The sequence below is a fragment of the Phoca vitulina genome, unplaced genomic scaffold, assembly GCF_004348235.1.
Source record: "Phoca vitulina isolate PV1807 unplaced genomic scaffold, GSC_HSeal_1.0 scaffold4, whole genome shotgun sequence".
NCBI lineage: Eukaryota > Metazoa > Chordata > Mammalia > Carnivora > Phocidae > Phoca > Phoca vitulina.
The window spans coordinates 12,370,996-12,386,903 of NW_022589707.1; the positions used below are offsets into that span (position 1 = coordinate 12,370,996).

Below are 15,908 nucleotides of genomic sequence, written 5' to 3' on the forward strand. Positions count from 1 at the left end.
AAAGCAAAGTGAAAGAAGAACCTGCGGACAGAGGGCCAGATCTTCACTGGAGAGTTCGGACTACACCCAGAAAGGGGGGAAGGGCTGTAGGTAAGGTAACAAAGTAACTGGCCAGGTAAGTTTTACAAACCCTGCTCTGGGAGAAAGACTATACTCAAGAAGTTCATTTATAAGTTACTGACTATGAATCTCTCAATTTAGGGTTTCTCTCCTCAAAATTATGCAATCTAGCTTCCTCAGCACTTGATTATTTAATACCCTCATGTTACATCCCGCCTAGACTTTATCCTAAGTGCCTTAGCTGAGGCCACCTTTTAAAAAGGAAAAGAGTGTGCCTCAAGATTTCCCCTCATTTCCTTTATGCTGGGGTCAAATACATTTGATTGGAGAATATTTATTTCCAACATTCACTACACTTCTAGATAACTGAAGCACTGTATAAAATACCATAAATAAGATGCTTACTTCGTAGATGAAAGAAAATTTAAATTTGGTGCATGGGTGATAGTTCTCATCCCTGTCGCCCAGCCTAAACGTCACCCACCCCAGGTGTAAATATACCCTAAATCTCTTGGCTAGAAGTATTTCTAACCCTCTTTGAACTGCCACAGCATTTTATTTAAACTTCTTAATGTACCAGCATTTTATTTATTTTTTAAAAAGATTTTATTTATTCATTTGAAAGAGAGACAGAGAGAGTACAAGCCGGGGGGGGGGGGGGGGGGGGAGGAACAGAGGGAGAGGGAGAAGCAGACTCCCCACTAAGCAGGGAGCCCGATGTGGAGGCACAATTCCAGGACCCTGGGATCATGACCTGAGCCGAAGGCAGATGCTTAACCAACTGAGCCACCCAGGCGCCTGTAACAGCATTTTATTTAAACTTCTTAACGTACGTGTTACAGCACCTTTCATTCCGTGTCTCTTCTACAGGGTTATTAGCTCCTTAAGGAGCACTAGCAGGGCACAGGCTTTTGAGGAAGACAAACCTGAGTTGGAACTTCAATTCTGCCCTAGGTAGCTGTGTAAGCTTCGGTAAGTAATTTCTCTGAGCCTCAAATTCCTCACCTACAAAATAGATGTAATCACCAACCACCTTTCAAGGTTGTTTGCAAGATTAACTAAAGTACCTAGGACAGTGCCTGATACATAGTTTGGGCTCAGAACTGCTATTGTCTCCTTTTCCCTTGATCAGGGATCATACATCTTTATCTCTTAGAATTGCCTAGGAAGAAATGATACACATTGAAGATATGCAAAAAATACTTGATGGTCGAGTAGATAAATGAATGAAAACAATACATTAACTCAGGAAATCTCCAGTAGCAGAGTTCAGTTGCACTAGTCGACTCATGGGAGAAAGACTTGTGGATGTGGGAATGTCCCTGGAACCCCTCATATGAAAGCATGAAGATGACAGGTTCATGACTTCATGGGAGCCCTACTGTTAGGGATATAGAGTGTGAAGAGTCAGTCATATAATTTTGTGGATTTTTTTGGGAGTTGTGAAATACGTTGCTGATTAGATGTAGAGTCACCCTGAATTATTACAGTCCAACTGCCTACTGGAGGTGATTTATGAGTTCCAGTCATTACCAATGCTCCCACCCCAACCACCACTCTGGGTCTGGAGGCTGTCAACAGCAACTTCTATACCTCTGGATGAGACTTGGTTCTTTAGAGTCAGTCAGTTTCCCACAGGGGCCAGGCATGATGCTTTTATACGTAAAAGGTGCTAATCATTCAGGATTTTCATCAGTAATTAATCAATGGAAGACATCTTGTTTACAAGTTGCTGGAGCAGATGCATTTGGGCTATCTTCTTTAGCAATACAAACATGCCACAGGACAGAATTTTCTATTAGGTCACAACTAAGAAAATTTTTAAAAGAACTGCTTTCCATAATACCTTCTGTATATAATGATGTAGTGCTCCATAAAAGGCAAAGTAAAATATGCTGATGGAAAGCAGACAAGCAACACTATTTTCGAGATATGAAGCTATTGGGCCCTGTGTTCTTTTTCAGTTTGGAAACTTACTCAAGATCCTCCTCCTACCACCAAGCTTCCATGCCCCCCCTAAAAATATAGAAATTGCAACTGATATATTTTATCACCAAGTGATGGAAGTTGCTTGAGTCATAGTTGAATTCTTAAACATACATAATTCTACAAAGAAAACTTTTAAAAATAAATTAAAAAGTAAGTTCTTGGGGTGCCTGGGTGCCTCAGTCAGTTAAGCGTCTGACTCTTGATATCAGCTCAGGTCTTGATCTCAGGGTCATGAGTTCAAGCCCTGCACTGGGCTCCGCACTGGGCATGGGGCCTACTTTAAAAAAATAAATATAAAAAAGGAAGTTCTAACTGCTGTTTCACTTATAGATTATTCTTGCTCTTAACCCTAGTCCTAGATTAGAATCCCCCTTGGTAACTCATCCCGAATTCATTTCTTCAAATTGATCAAATTTAATTTGTGTGAAAGCTTGTTGGTGGCACCAAAACTTAGTTTATGGTGGCTTAAATTGCACTGGAAAAACATTCCATGGCTATTCTTTAATTCATGCTGTTGGAGACAATGTCCAGGAGGCTTTAGATGGTAGGGTTCTCTCCTCTGTTTACGCAGGAAAAGAGCAGAAAGTTACAGGCTACAAGTATGCTGAGAATAGTTTAAATTGCCTCTAACATGTCACCTTGATCAGTCACTGCTTTCCCAAATTATGTGGAAGAAGACAGAACCCCTCCTCTTTTGCACTCAAGTTATTTTTAGAGCAGTCTACACTAGCGGTTGGTACTGCCTCAGCCACCTGAATGGCTTTCACAGAACATGCTTGCCTGAAAGTGACAGGTGATCTCTTGATAGTGCTCATCCTTTCTATGTCTCCACGTCATCTGACATGATCACCATCATTTGCCCCCTCACGTGGGAAGGAAACACATGGCTATTTTTCCATTCCTTGAATATTTCCCTTTTCTTTCCCCACTCACTGTTCCTCTTTGATCTCTTCAGCTTCATTTCTTCCATCTAACCTTAAATATCAGTCACCTACTTCTATTTTTTTACTTTGCATGCCCACACTCAACATCATTATTGTAGTAGCTTCAAGGCATCTTCTATACCAATGACTAAATGCAAAATTCATGACTAGTGCTTCAGACACAAAATTTCAACTGCCTGCTGTACGTTACCACAAGCATGATGTAGAGGAAGCTCCAATTGAAAATGTACAGCATGACTGCTAGCTCCTCTCTCAATCCAGACCCTTGCTCTTCTACTGTATTCCACATATTCTGGTTAATGGCATTCCCATTTGCCCAGTTACTCAGTTTAAATTTTTTTTTTTTTTTTAAAGATTTTATTTATTTATTTGAGAGAGAGAATGAGATAGAGAGAGAGCATGAGAGGGGGGAGGGTCAGAGGGAGAAGCAGACTCCCTGCTGAGCAGGGAGCCCGATGCGGGACTCGATCCTGGGACTCCAGGATCATGACCTGAGCCGAAGGCAGTCGCTTAACCAACTGAGCCACCCAGGCGCCCCCAGTTACTCAGTTTAAATGTCATAGCCTCTGATATAATATCCTCTCTTCTATGTTCCCATAACTTGCTCTTTATATTTTTCCATAGCACATATTACAAAATTTTGAAATGATCCATTTACTGATCTGACTTCTTCACTAGCCCATGGGATGTCTTTTTCCTCTTGTACACAGTTCAGTGCCTCGTAGTCCATCAAAAAGTGTTTGTTGAATTCAACTGAACATCTGTCCTAAATTCAGCATCAAATTTTAGGGGATTCATTAGTGTTAACATGTAGCTAGTAGATATTGCCTTCCTGTGACTCTAATACAAATGTCCAATGGTAACAAGGAATCCCTCTCAAAAAACACCGCAGTGTGTCCATTTTGCCAATTAAGGTTCATTACCTAACCTTGGTGATAGTTTAAACTAGATGTAGATGCTTTACATATGGCATTTGAGTGTTCTTCTCTAGCCCTAGGTGGCAGACACCACTGATAGCCCCATTCTATAAATAAAGACCCTGATTCTCAGATGATTGGCAATTTACCTGAAAAGGCATGCTTTAAACCCATTTCTGTCTGGAGCCAAAGCTAAAGCTCTTGAGATAAGAAAAGTTTTTGATGTGAATTAGGGAGAATAAACAAAGAATCAATGGCAAAAAAAAGTTGATATTTTAAAGAAAGAAATTAATTTTAAACTAAATGAAGGAAAAGAGAAGACTCAAGCTCTCTGAATAGATGCAAGGATACATGCAAATGAAAGGGGACAGTTATGCAAATAAGAGTTCTCAGCTCATCACAAGGTAAGTGGGAAAAAATTTTTAAAAATATCTAGTGGGAGGAAGAGTGGGAGGGAAGGGGAAACCTTTGGAGGAAGGGGAAAATGTCTGAAACTGAGAGAAGATGAAAAGAATGAAAGAGAAAAGACCTAACTCTGTTGGAAATCTTATTTTCACTCTAATGATAATGATTTGCAAGCCTGAGAAAACCTGTAAATATACTAGGTACCATGAGTGATTATAACCAAGTGATTTGGGCGATCTGACATTAAACAAATGCTTTAGAGAAGGTATTAAAAGGTAAACTGCACTTGTTGGGCCTTTGAGGATCACTGTCAAGTACTAATTCTCTCCCTCTCTCTTCTAGAATACGTGATAAGGAGTTTCAGAATGACAGAGAAGGTTTTCCTTAACAGGTGAAAATTTATCCTTCATGTGTGGATAGCATCAGTTGGTGGTTTGGTATAACGTTGACCATTATATTCTAAAATTTATTATTCCCAATTACAATTTGATATTAAAATAACTCTGTTAAATTTTAGCCAGTCCCAATTCCACTGAGTTAGATAAATATTTTCCAACTACCATTCTAATAAAATGTCACTATTATTATTTTAGAAAGCATATTACATTGGAATTTAATTTAAATAGCAAGTGAGTTGCTTTCCTTTAAAGAATTACACTGTTTCCTGTGTTAAGCAAATAATAATTAACACAAGTACATACAGTTATAATTAGCAGGGAATTTAATTAAACAAATATGCCAACATAACCAGATGCATGACAAAGTAATTGTAATATGCCTTGCCAATGTATTCTTTCCCACTTCACAGTTCTTACATAGTAATTATAAAGCTCTCTCTCTCTTTTTTTTATATAAGCATAGAAGTTCTAAATATGAGCCTCCCAAAAGCAAGTAAAAGAAAGCAAATAGAAGAAATCTTACTGAAGAGGAAGCATCAATAACGCAATTATTTCACTCAGAGCTCCTGGTAAAAGCTCAATTGAATTGAATTCTTTAACTCTGCTTTAACTTTACCAGATTTCATTCTACCTCAGTTTTATGGGGTTGAATCCCTAAGCTGGGCAGAAAAGTGTGTGTGTGTGTGTGTGTGTGTGTGTGTGTACAGTTCTCTTTTAAAGCCTGAATGCCACTTTGTGTCCCAAAGGAGTCTCAAAAGAGAAGAGGGAAATAAATTATAAAAGGGAGAGTAACCATAATTCACAGGTAAGGTTTAAAGTGTGTATGCTTATTTAACACTGAGGAAATAAAAATGATGGGTTAATCTGAGAGTTTCCTTATAGGAAATTTGTAATACAGAGGAAGGTGAACAATGCAGAAAAAAGAAAAATTTTATTAGATTATTTCCAGAATAACTCCAAGTATAAACTTTACCACAACGCTATGTTATTAAAAGATCTTAAAATACATTCCCCCCCCTTTTTTTAAGATTTTTTATTTTTAAGTAATCTCTACACCCAACGTGGGGCTTGAACTTCCAACACTGAGATCAAGAGTTGCATACTCCACCACTAAGCCAGCCAGGTGCCCCAAAATACATTCTCTTGTTATATTTATCTATACTTACAAAAAAAAAAAATGATACTTTTAGTGATTAAGAAACAAATGATTGCTCATGGTAAAAAAAAAAAAAAGCACATCTAGAGACATATATACAACTTCTAATTCCCGAGTCTACCATAGTTAGAAGTATGCCATGAACCTTGGGTTTTCAAAATGAGAACCAGCCATTTTCAAATCCTATCTACATTGCAAAGCTGAATATTCAGATTTTAAATTTTTACCTAGCACAGGTTACATGTGAACCAGTGACAAATTCAATTAAAAGGCAGGTGGGTTATGACTATATCTGCTAGAGATCACTTCTATTTAAATATTAAGATCTGAAAAAAAATGTTAAAACCTGAAATCAAGGGGAAAAAAAAAGAGATTCTGATTAGATACAACACCCAGTTAAATGAAAGTACAAACTCTCCTGAAGCAACAGGATATGCTCATTTTATAGGAAAACAAAACAAAAGCTTATGTTCACAAATAATATAAGACAATAGCCTAAAAGTTCCACCTACCGCTGGGTAGGACTTCATAGGTTATCAAAAGTTTTCACACATTTTAGCTTATCTGATGTCACAACTATATGATACCTAGTGATTATCTATATTTAATTATGCAGGAATTGAGATCTGGAGAGAATAAATGTCCTACCCAAGATCACATACCTAATAAATGGCACAACCAGGTCTTTGAATTTTTTTTTTTTTTTGTAGTTTTTAATTTTATTATGTTAGTCACCATACATCATTAGTTTTTGATGTAGTGATCCACGATCCATTGTTTTCGTATAAACCCAGTGCTCCATGCAGTACGTGCCCTCCTTAATACCCATCACCAGGCTAACCAATCCCCCCTCCCCCCTCCCTCTAAAACCCTGTTTGTTTCTCAGGTCCATAGTCTCTCATGGTTCATCTCTCCCTCCAATTCCCCCCGCCCTTCATTTTTCCCTTCCCTCTCCTAATGTCCTCCATGTTATTCCTTATGTTCCACAAATAAGTGAAACCATATGATAATAGACTTTCTCTGCTTGACTTATTTCGCTTAGCATAATCTCCTCCAGTCCCATCCATGTTGATGTAAAAGTTGGGTATTCATCTTTTCTGATGGCTGAGTAATATTCCATTGTATATATGGACCACATCTTCTTTATCCATTCATCTGTTGAAGGGCATCTCGGCTCTTTCCACAGTTTGGCTATTGCGGACATTGCTGCTATGAACACTGGGGTGCATGTGGCCCTTCTTTTCACTACATCTGTGTCTTTGGGGTAAATACCCAGGAGTGCAATTGCTGGGTCATAGGGTAGCTCTATTTTTAAATTTTTGAGGAACCTCCACACTGTTTTCCAAAGTGGCTGTACCAGCTTGCATTCCCACCAACAGTGTAAGAGGGTTCCCCTTTCTCCACAACCTCTCCAACATTTGTTGTTTCTTTCCCTGTCCATTTTGGCCATTCTAACTGGTGTAAGGTGGTATCTCAGTGTGGTTTTGATTTGGATTTCCCTGATGGCTAATGATGATGAACATTTTTTCATGTGTCTGTTAGCCATTTGTATGTCTTCTTCAGAGAAGTGTCTGTTCATCTCTTCTGCCCACTTTTTGACTTGATTATTTGTTTTTTGGGTGTTGAGTTTGAGAAGTTCTTTATAGATTTTGGATACCAGCCCTTTATCTGTAGTGTCATTTGCAAATATCTTCTCCCATTCTGTGGGTTGCCTCTTTGTTTTGTTGACTGTTTCCTTTGCTGTGCAGAAGCTTTTTATCTTGATGAAGTCCCAAAAGTTCATTTTTGCTTTTGTTTCACTAGCTTTTGGAGATGTATCTTGAAAGAAGTTGCTGTGGCCGATGTCAAAGAGGTTACTGCCTATGTTCTCCTCTAGGATTTGGATAGATTCCTGTCTCACATTGAGGTCTTTCATCCACTTTGAGTTTATCTTTGTGAGTGGTGTTAGAGAATGGTCGAGTTTCATTCTTCTGCATGTGGCTGTCCAATTTTCCCAGCACCATTTATTGAAGAGACTGTCTTTTTTCCATTGCATGTTTTTTCCTGCTTTGTCAAAGATTATTTGACCATAGAGTTGAGGGTCCATATCTGGGTTCTCTATTCTGTTCCATTGGTCTGTATGTCTGTTTTTGTGCCAGTACCATGCTGTCTTGGTGATCACTGATTTGTAATATAGCTTGAAATCGGGCAACGTGATGTCCCCAGCTTTGTTTTTCTTTTTCAACATCTCCTTGGCGATTCGGGGTCTTTTCCGATTCCATACAAATTTTAGGATTGTTTGTTCCAGCACTTTGAAAAATGTCATTGGAATTTTGATTGGGATGGCATTGAAGGTATAGATTGCTCTGGGTAGCATAGACATATTTTAACAATGTTTATTCTTCCGATCCATGAGCATGGAATATTTTTCCATCTTTTTGTGTCTTCTTCAATTTCTTTCATGAGTGTTTTGTAGTTCCTAGAGGATAGATCCTTTACCTCTTTGGTTAGGTTTATTCCGAGGTATCTTATGGTTTTTGGTGCTATTGTAAATGGAATTGTTTCTTTAATTTCTCTTTCTACAGTTGCGTTGTTAGTGTATAAGAAAGCTACTGATTTCTGTGCATTGATTTTGTATCCTGCCACATTACTGAATTGCTGGATGAGTTCTAGTAATTTGGGGATGGAGTCTTTTGGGTTTTCCACATAAAGTATCATGTCATCTGTGAAAAGAGAGAGTTTGACTTCTTCTTTGCCAATTTGAATACCTTTTATTTCTTTTTGTTGTCTGATTGCTGTTGCTAGGACTTCTAGTACTATGTTGAACAACAGTGGTGAGAGTGGGCACCCTTGACGTGTTCCTGATCTTAAGGGAAAGGCTCTCAGCTTTTCCCCATTGAGGATGATATTTGCTGTGGGTTTTTCATAGATGGATTTTATGAGCTTGAGGAATGTTCCCTCTATCCCTTTACCCTGGAGAGTTTTAATCAGGAAAGGATGTTGTATTTTGTCAAATGCTTTTTCTGCATCAATTGAGAGGACCATATGGTTCTTCTCCCTCCTCTTATTAATGTGTTCTATCACATTGATTGATTTGCGAATGTTGAACCACCCTTGCATCCCGGGGATAAATCCCACTTGGTCGTGGTGGATGATCCTTTTAATGTATTGTTGGATCCTATTAGCTAGGATTTTGTTGAGGATTTTGGAATCCATATTCATCAGGGATATCGGTCTGAAATTCTTTATGATGGGGTCCTTGCCTGGTTTGGGGATTAAGGTAATGCTGGCCTCATAGGATGAGTTTGGAAGTTTTCCTTCTGTTTCTATTTTTTGAAACAACTTCAGTAGAATAGGTATTATTTCTTCTTTGAATGTTTGGTAGAATTCCCCAGGGAATCCATCAGGCCCTGGACTCTTGTTTTTTGGGAGGTTTTTGATCACTGCTTCAATCTCGTTACTGGTTATTGGCCTATTCTGTCAATTTCTTCCTGTTTCAGTCTTGGCAGCTTATAGGTTTCCAGCAAGGCCTCCATTTCATCCAGATTGCTCAGTTTATTGGCATATAGTTGTTGATAATAATTTCTAATAATTGTTTCTATTTCCTTGGTGTTAGTCGTGATCTCTCCCCTTTCATTCATAATTTTATTAATTTGGGTCCTTTCTTCTTTTGGATAAGTCTGGCCAGTGGTTTATCAATCTTATTAATTCTTTCAAAGAACCAACTTCTAGTTTCGTTGATCTGATCTAGTGTGTTTCTGGTTTCTAATTCATTGATTTCTGCTCTAATTTTAATTATTTCTCTTCTAATGCGTGGCTTAGGCATTGTTTGTTGCTTTTTCTCTAGTTCTTTAAGGTGTAGAGTTAGTTGGTGAATTCGGGATTTTTCTATTTTTTGAGTGAGGCTTGGATGGCTATGTATTTCCCCCTTAGGACCGTCTTTGCAGTATCCCATAGGTTTTGGACTGATGTGTTTTCATTCTCATTGATTTCTATGAATTGTTTAAGTTCTTCTTTGATTTCTTGGTTGACCCAAACATTCTTGAGCAGAGTGGTCTTTAGCTTCCAAGTGTTTGAATTTCTGCCAAATTTTTTCTTGTGATTGAGTTCCAGTTTTAGAGCATTGTGGTCTGAGAATATGCAGGGAATAATCTCAATCTTTTGGTATCAGTTGAGACCTGATTTGTGACCCAGTATATGGTCTATTCTGGAGAAAGTTCCATGTGCGCTCGAGAAGAATGAGTATTCTGTTGTTTTAGGGTGGAATGTTCCGTAAATATCTATGAGGTCCATCTGGTCCAATGTATCATTCAAAGCTCTTGTTTCCTTGTTGATTTTCTGCTTAGATGATCTGTCCATTGCTGAGAGTGGAGTATTGAGGTCTCCTACAATTAACGTATTGTTATCAATATGACTCTTTATTTTGGTTAACAGTTGGCTTATGTAGATGGCTGCTCCCATGTTGGGGGCATAGATATTTACAATTGTTAGATCTTCTTGTTGGATAGACCCTTTAAGAATGATATAGTGTCCTTCTGTGTCTCTTATTACAGACTTTAGTTTAAAATCTAATTTGTCTGATATAAGAATTGCTACCCCAGCTTTCTTTTGAGGTCCGCTGGCATGGAAGATAGATCTCCATCCCTTCACTTTCAGTCTGGATGTATCTTTAGGTTCAAAATGAGTCTCTTGTAGGCAGCATATGGATGGGTCCTGTCTTTTTATCCAATCTGCAACCCTGTGCCGTTTCATGGGAGCGTTTAGGCCATTCACGTTGAGAGTGATTATTGAAAGATATGAATTAATTGTCATCATGTTGCCTGTGAAGATGTTGTTTTTACAGATTGTCCCTGTAAATTTCTGTTGTAGATCACTCTTGGGGTCTTTCTTCTTTTATAGAACCCCCCTTAATATTTCTTGCAGGGCCGGCTTAATGGTCACATATTCTTTCAACTTCTGCCGGTCGTGGAAGCTCTGCATCTCTCCATCCATTCTAAATGAAAGCCTTACTGGATAAAGTATTCTTGGCTGCATGTTCTTCTCATTTAGTACCCTGAATATGTCTTGCCAGGCCTTTCTGGCTTGCCAGGTCTCTGTGGATAGGTCTGACATTATTCTGATGTTCCTCCCTCTGTACGTAAGGAATCTCTTCCCCCTAACTGCCCTTAAGATGGTTTCCTTGGTTCTGAGATTTGCAAGTTTTACTATTACATGCCGGGGTGTTGGCCTGTTTTCCTTGATCTTAGGAGGGGTCCTCTCTGCCTCTAGGACGTGAATGTTTGTTTCATTCCCCAGATTAGGGAAGTTCTCAGCTACGATTTGCTCAAATACATCTTCTAGTCCTCTCTCTCTCTCCACTCCCTCCGGGATTCCAATGATTCTGACATTGGAACGCCTCATGGTGTCACTTATTTCTCTGATTCTATTTTCATGGATTTTGAGTTGTTTTTCCCTGGCCTCCTCTTTTCCCTTTTTATCTATTATACTGTCTTCCAGATCGCTTATTCTCTCTTCTGTCTCAGTTACCCTAGCTGTTAGATTATCTAGATTGGATTGGATCTCATTGATAGCATTTTTAAAAAAAATTTTTTTTTTTTTTAAAGATTTTATTTATTTATTTAACAGAGAGACACAGCGAGAGAGGGAACACAAGCGGGGGGGTGGGAGAGGGAGAAGCAGGCTTCCCGCTCAGCAGGGAGCCCGATGCGGGACTCAATCCCAGGACCCTGGGATCATGACCTGAGCCGAAGGCAGAAGCTTAACGACTGAGCCACCCAGGCGTCCCTCATTGATAGCATTTTTAAGTTCTGCCAATTCACCTTTTATTTCTGCCCTTAGAGACTCTATGTTGCCATTAATTGATTTCTCCATTCTAGCCATGGTCTTCACAATTGCTAGCCTGAATTCCATCTCTGACATCTTGGTTATATCTGCATCCATTTGTAAATCTGCAGCATAAGTCATAATCTCTGAGTCTTTTCTGTTTTGGGGGCTCCTCCTCCTAGTCATTCTATTGATGGGTGTTTGAGGGAATGTATAGAGTCCAAATTATTGACCAGAACTCAAGCAAGTTGCACCTGTTTTCTTGGGACCTTAGGGTTGCTGGCCTCTTGTTTTCCCAGCCTGTCTTCTGCGGGAGGGGCCTGCCGCGCTGTTACTCAGGCAACCCTGTTTGGGCGGAGTCGCCCTGCGCCCCTGTGGCGGGGGATGGGCTCAGTGGGAATCAGTCTTTGGGGCTTTTGTTCTCTGGCGCCTTTCCCTGGAGGCTTTCCGCGTCTCTTCCGTGAGTCAGAGCAGAAGAGACCTTTCCAACCCTCTGCCTCAGAGCAGAGAGACGGCAGTCTGTTCTTCAGTGAGCTCTCCAGGCCACACCGTCTCCGTTTCTGTCCGTGCTGCTATAAACTGCAGTGCCCTGGGTTGTGCGCCCCTCCGCAGCGCCCCCAGTCGTGCCTCCAGGTCAGGGCGCTTCTCTGCCCTTTGTGCTTCTAAAACCGCCAGCCGCTCCCAATTCGCACGCGTGCAACTCCGCGGCTTGGGGTTTCCACCCCCGGGGGTTGCAGTTCACCGGTGGGACCCCGGCGCACCGGGTTTCCGTCTCGGAGGCTGCAGTTCCCGTACGTGCGACCCCGCTGGTCTGGTTTTCCACCCCCGGGGCTGCCCTAAAGTCCCTTCCCCCCCCCCACCGATCTGCGAGTCTGTGCCCGTCCGCAGCGCGAGAGGCTGTCACTCACCGGCGGTGCAGGATCCCCACGTCCAGGCACCCTCCCGCCGCCGTTTATCCTCCGATATCTGCCCACAGAATCACGGCTCTCCGCTTCCTACCTCAAAACCAACCGCCTGCGATATTCTGTTTGTAGAGATCCAGATCTTCTTACATCTCAGGCTGGTTTCGTGGGTGCTCAGAGTGGTCTGGTAGATATCCAGCTCAATTCCGAGGACCAGTTGAAATAGGGTCCCCTACTCCTCCGCCACCTTTCCCCCCTCAAAATCCAGGTCTTTGAATTTTGAATTTACTGTCTTTCCTACCACCTTGCAGATGTCACTCAAAGAACAAAGGTCTATACATAATGCATAACAGATCTCAACGCTCTCCAGATTAGCAAAAGCTTGGTCAATATTAAGCAACTCCTTAGCTAATAGCAAGTAACTTACCAAGCTACTCAATACACTGGAAACTCTTAACTTTCTCGTTATTTCTAATATTATGCAAAAGAACACTGAATGGAACTGTACATATCTGAGATACAGAGTTTCTTTCCTAACTATCTTATAGGAAATCAGTCCTCTAAGACTAGGAAGTTTTTGAACTGAGAGCCTCAAACCAAACAGATCCAGTGCGTGTCTGCCTCAGTAAAATGCAGTATGCTTGGACCAAATCCTCTCGGCCCAGAGCATGCTGGAACTCTCCTAAGAGGGGTCAATGGATTTGTCCCCAACTTAGAGGCACCATAATGAAACATCCATGAGGCTTCTTGCACTAGAAAAGAGGGCTTCATATCTTCACTGCACGCTTAGAGCACCTCTTCTCCTTTTTAATGGCAGGAGTATCAGAAGGATAATTTTTTTTTCAATTGCGACCTTCTGGAGAAGTTTTTCAGAAAGGATGCCAATCCCGGTTAAAAACACCTTGACATCTGTTCAACGTTTGAAAACCACATAGAAATTGTGGGATGCAGAAAGATGAGCAGAAGTGAAAGTGGGGAGGTAAAATAAAATAAACACTTATTACGTTGAATCAACTGTTTGCTTGGCACTCTGCTCACTCATGTAGCCACAATCCCTCATTTAATCTTCACATGTAACCTATAAGGGAATCAGTACTGTCACCATTAAGGTAAGAGACATGGGCAAAAGTCACAAGGTTAAGAAATTCTACTGATCCACGACAGTTATGTTTTTATGGCTACAAAAATCAAAAGAAAACTAAGAAACTTTGAAGTACTTTTGAGAGGTCCCATAGTTGGTAAATCCTGGGACTGTGAGGGCCACTAAAAGCAGAAATGTCTAGCAGAAATCTGTCAAACTGCTTTCAGAGAACATTTTTCTCCATAGTCCTTTCCCCAAGATTTGTTCTTAATAAAAGGGCTCTAATTTTCCTCTCTTAAAGGTGCGTGGTGTTGCAATGTTTTTTTTTTTTTTCTTTGTTGTTGTCGCTGTTTTGCTGAATACTCAGGTAACTTTTCTTTCTTGGAAAACATTAAAATGCAAGCAGCCCTGTATAAAAGCAACACCAGCTGCTAGCGTTTATTAAGCACTCTTCTAAAACTTGCATATTAATGCATCTAATCCTTCTAACAACGCCATGAAGTCACTTTACAGATGAGCAAATGGGCACCGGGAGGTTAAGGAATCTACTTACCGTCATATTGCTAGCAAGTTAAAGGAACCAGTGGTCTAATTCCCTTTTTTAGGATTTTAAAACTGGGCTCTTTACCACTTAATTCATTCAATAAACCAACCAACATAACTGAACATTTTTCTTGTTGCTGCTAGGTACTATGCTAGGTGAAGGGGATCCGGAGAGGAAAGGCATGGTACTGAGTCCTTAGGGCAGACACATAAAAAGACAGTGAACAAACTATACTCCAAACTTTCATTTGGTAGAGCTGGGTGACTTACAAAGAGACAACCATTTATACTTGGTGCTCAGTCCTGTTTTAAATAAACCTAACCACCATTCATAAGTTTCTGTGTGGTCCCCAGGCTAGCAGCACCAACTCCACCTGGAAACTTCTCAGAAATGCAGATGTCCATGGTTCTAGGTAGACATGCCACCTTTGGCCAGGCAGACATCCTGACTTTATATATTGATGTCCAGAAAACAATTATTCTCCTCCCACATTATAAAAGCAATACATGTTAATTGCAAAACAATGAAATGTACAAAGGAAATAACCATTGTCAACGTTTTGGTGCATTTTCTTATTAGAGACTATATAGTTAAGATCACATTGTATATACCATTCCGATTCTACTTTATTCCCTTCTTATATCCCAGACCCTTTTCAGTATCATTAAAAACACTTGGTAAAGGGACGCCTGGGTGGCTCTGTCGGTTAAGCGTCTGCCTTTGGCTTAGGTCATGATCCCAGATCAAGTCCCGCACTGGGCTCCTTGCTCAGAGGGGAGTCTGCTTCTCCCTCTGGTTGCTGCACCCCCTGCTCAATCTCTCTGACAAGTAAACAAATAAAATCTTTAAAAAAAACCACACTTGGTAAATAGCATTTTAGTTATTATATAACACTATGTCATATGGCTGTAGCACAATACCATTCCCCTACTGCTAGTTTGTTTCCAATTTTCTGCAGTTATAAGCAAGCTGCTGCGAACATATTTGTGCAAAAATATTTACTCACATATCAGTGTACTACCTGGATATAAATATCTATAAGTGAAAAACACTAAGTTTAAATATTTCCATACTTAGTGGTTGTATCAATCAACGATCCCCCTGGCAGAATAGAAGACTACCTGTTAGTTTACCATTTGACAAGGGTAAGGAAATGGTTTAAGGTTCAGTTTTTTGTTTCTAATAATGTTTAATATTGACCAGCCATTTATGACATTTTTACACATACAGGCTCTCACTTATTGATTTTTACTATTTAACTGAAGCCATATGAAATTGCCCTTTTATAGGTAAAATATAGTTGAGAGTCAGCAATTTCATTTTGTTCAAATCGAATAGGTTAACTTTCAGGATCTGAAATTTTATCACTTAAGATGAAAATTCTATCACTGTATACTGGGACAGGACATATACACGTGAAAACAAGAAAAAAAAATCTTGTCAATTTCAGTATCCTCTTGGGTCCCACTCAGAGATCTGTCTCCTTCTACAACCAAGTATCCAATGGGATTATAAAATTTATAATCCCATCTTAATGTTTTCCCTTAACAGCATGTCAGTTCCTAGAGTAAAAAGGAAGAGGGGAGGGAGGGCTATCAAATCACTGGAAATCCGTCCCCTTCCAATCTCAGAATCCTGTGTCTTCCAGAACAAGTCTCCATTCCTTTTACCTGGCTACCTGATGTTACCCCACATCTGTGCTTTTTCTTT

General features: G+C 40.0%; 1 protein-coding gene across 1 annotated transcript in view; it reads right to left on the bottom strand.

The window, feature by feature from the left end:
* Positions 1 to 15,908, bottom strand: part of EXOC4 (exocyst complex component 4) — a 731,914-nt gene that overhangs the window by 265,447 nt on the left and 450,559 nt on the right. The gene's annotated exons all lie outside the window — the stretch shown is intronic.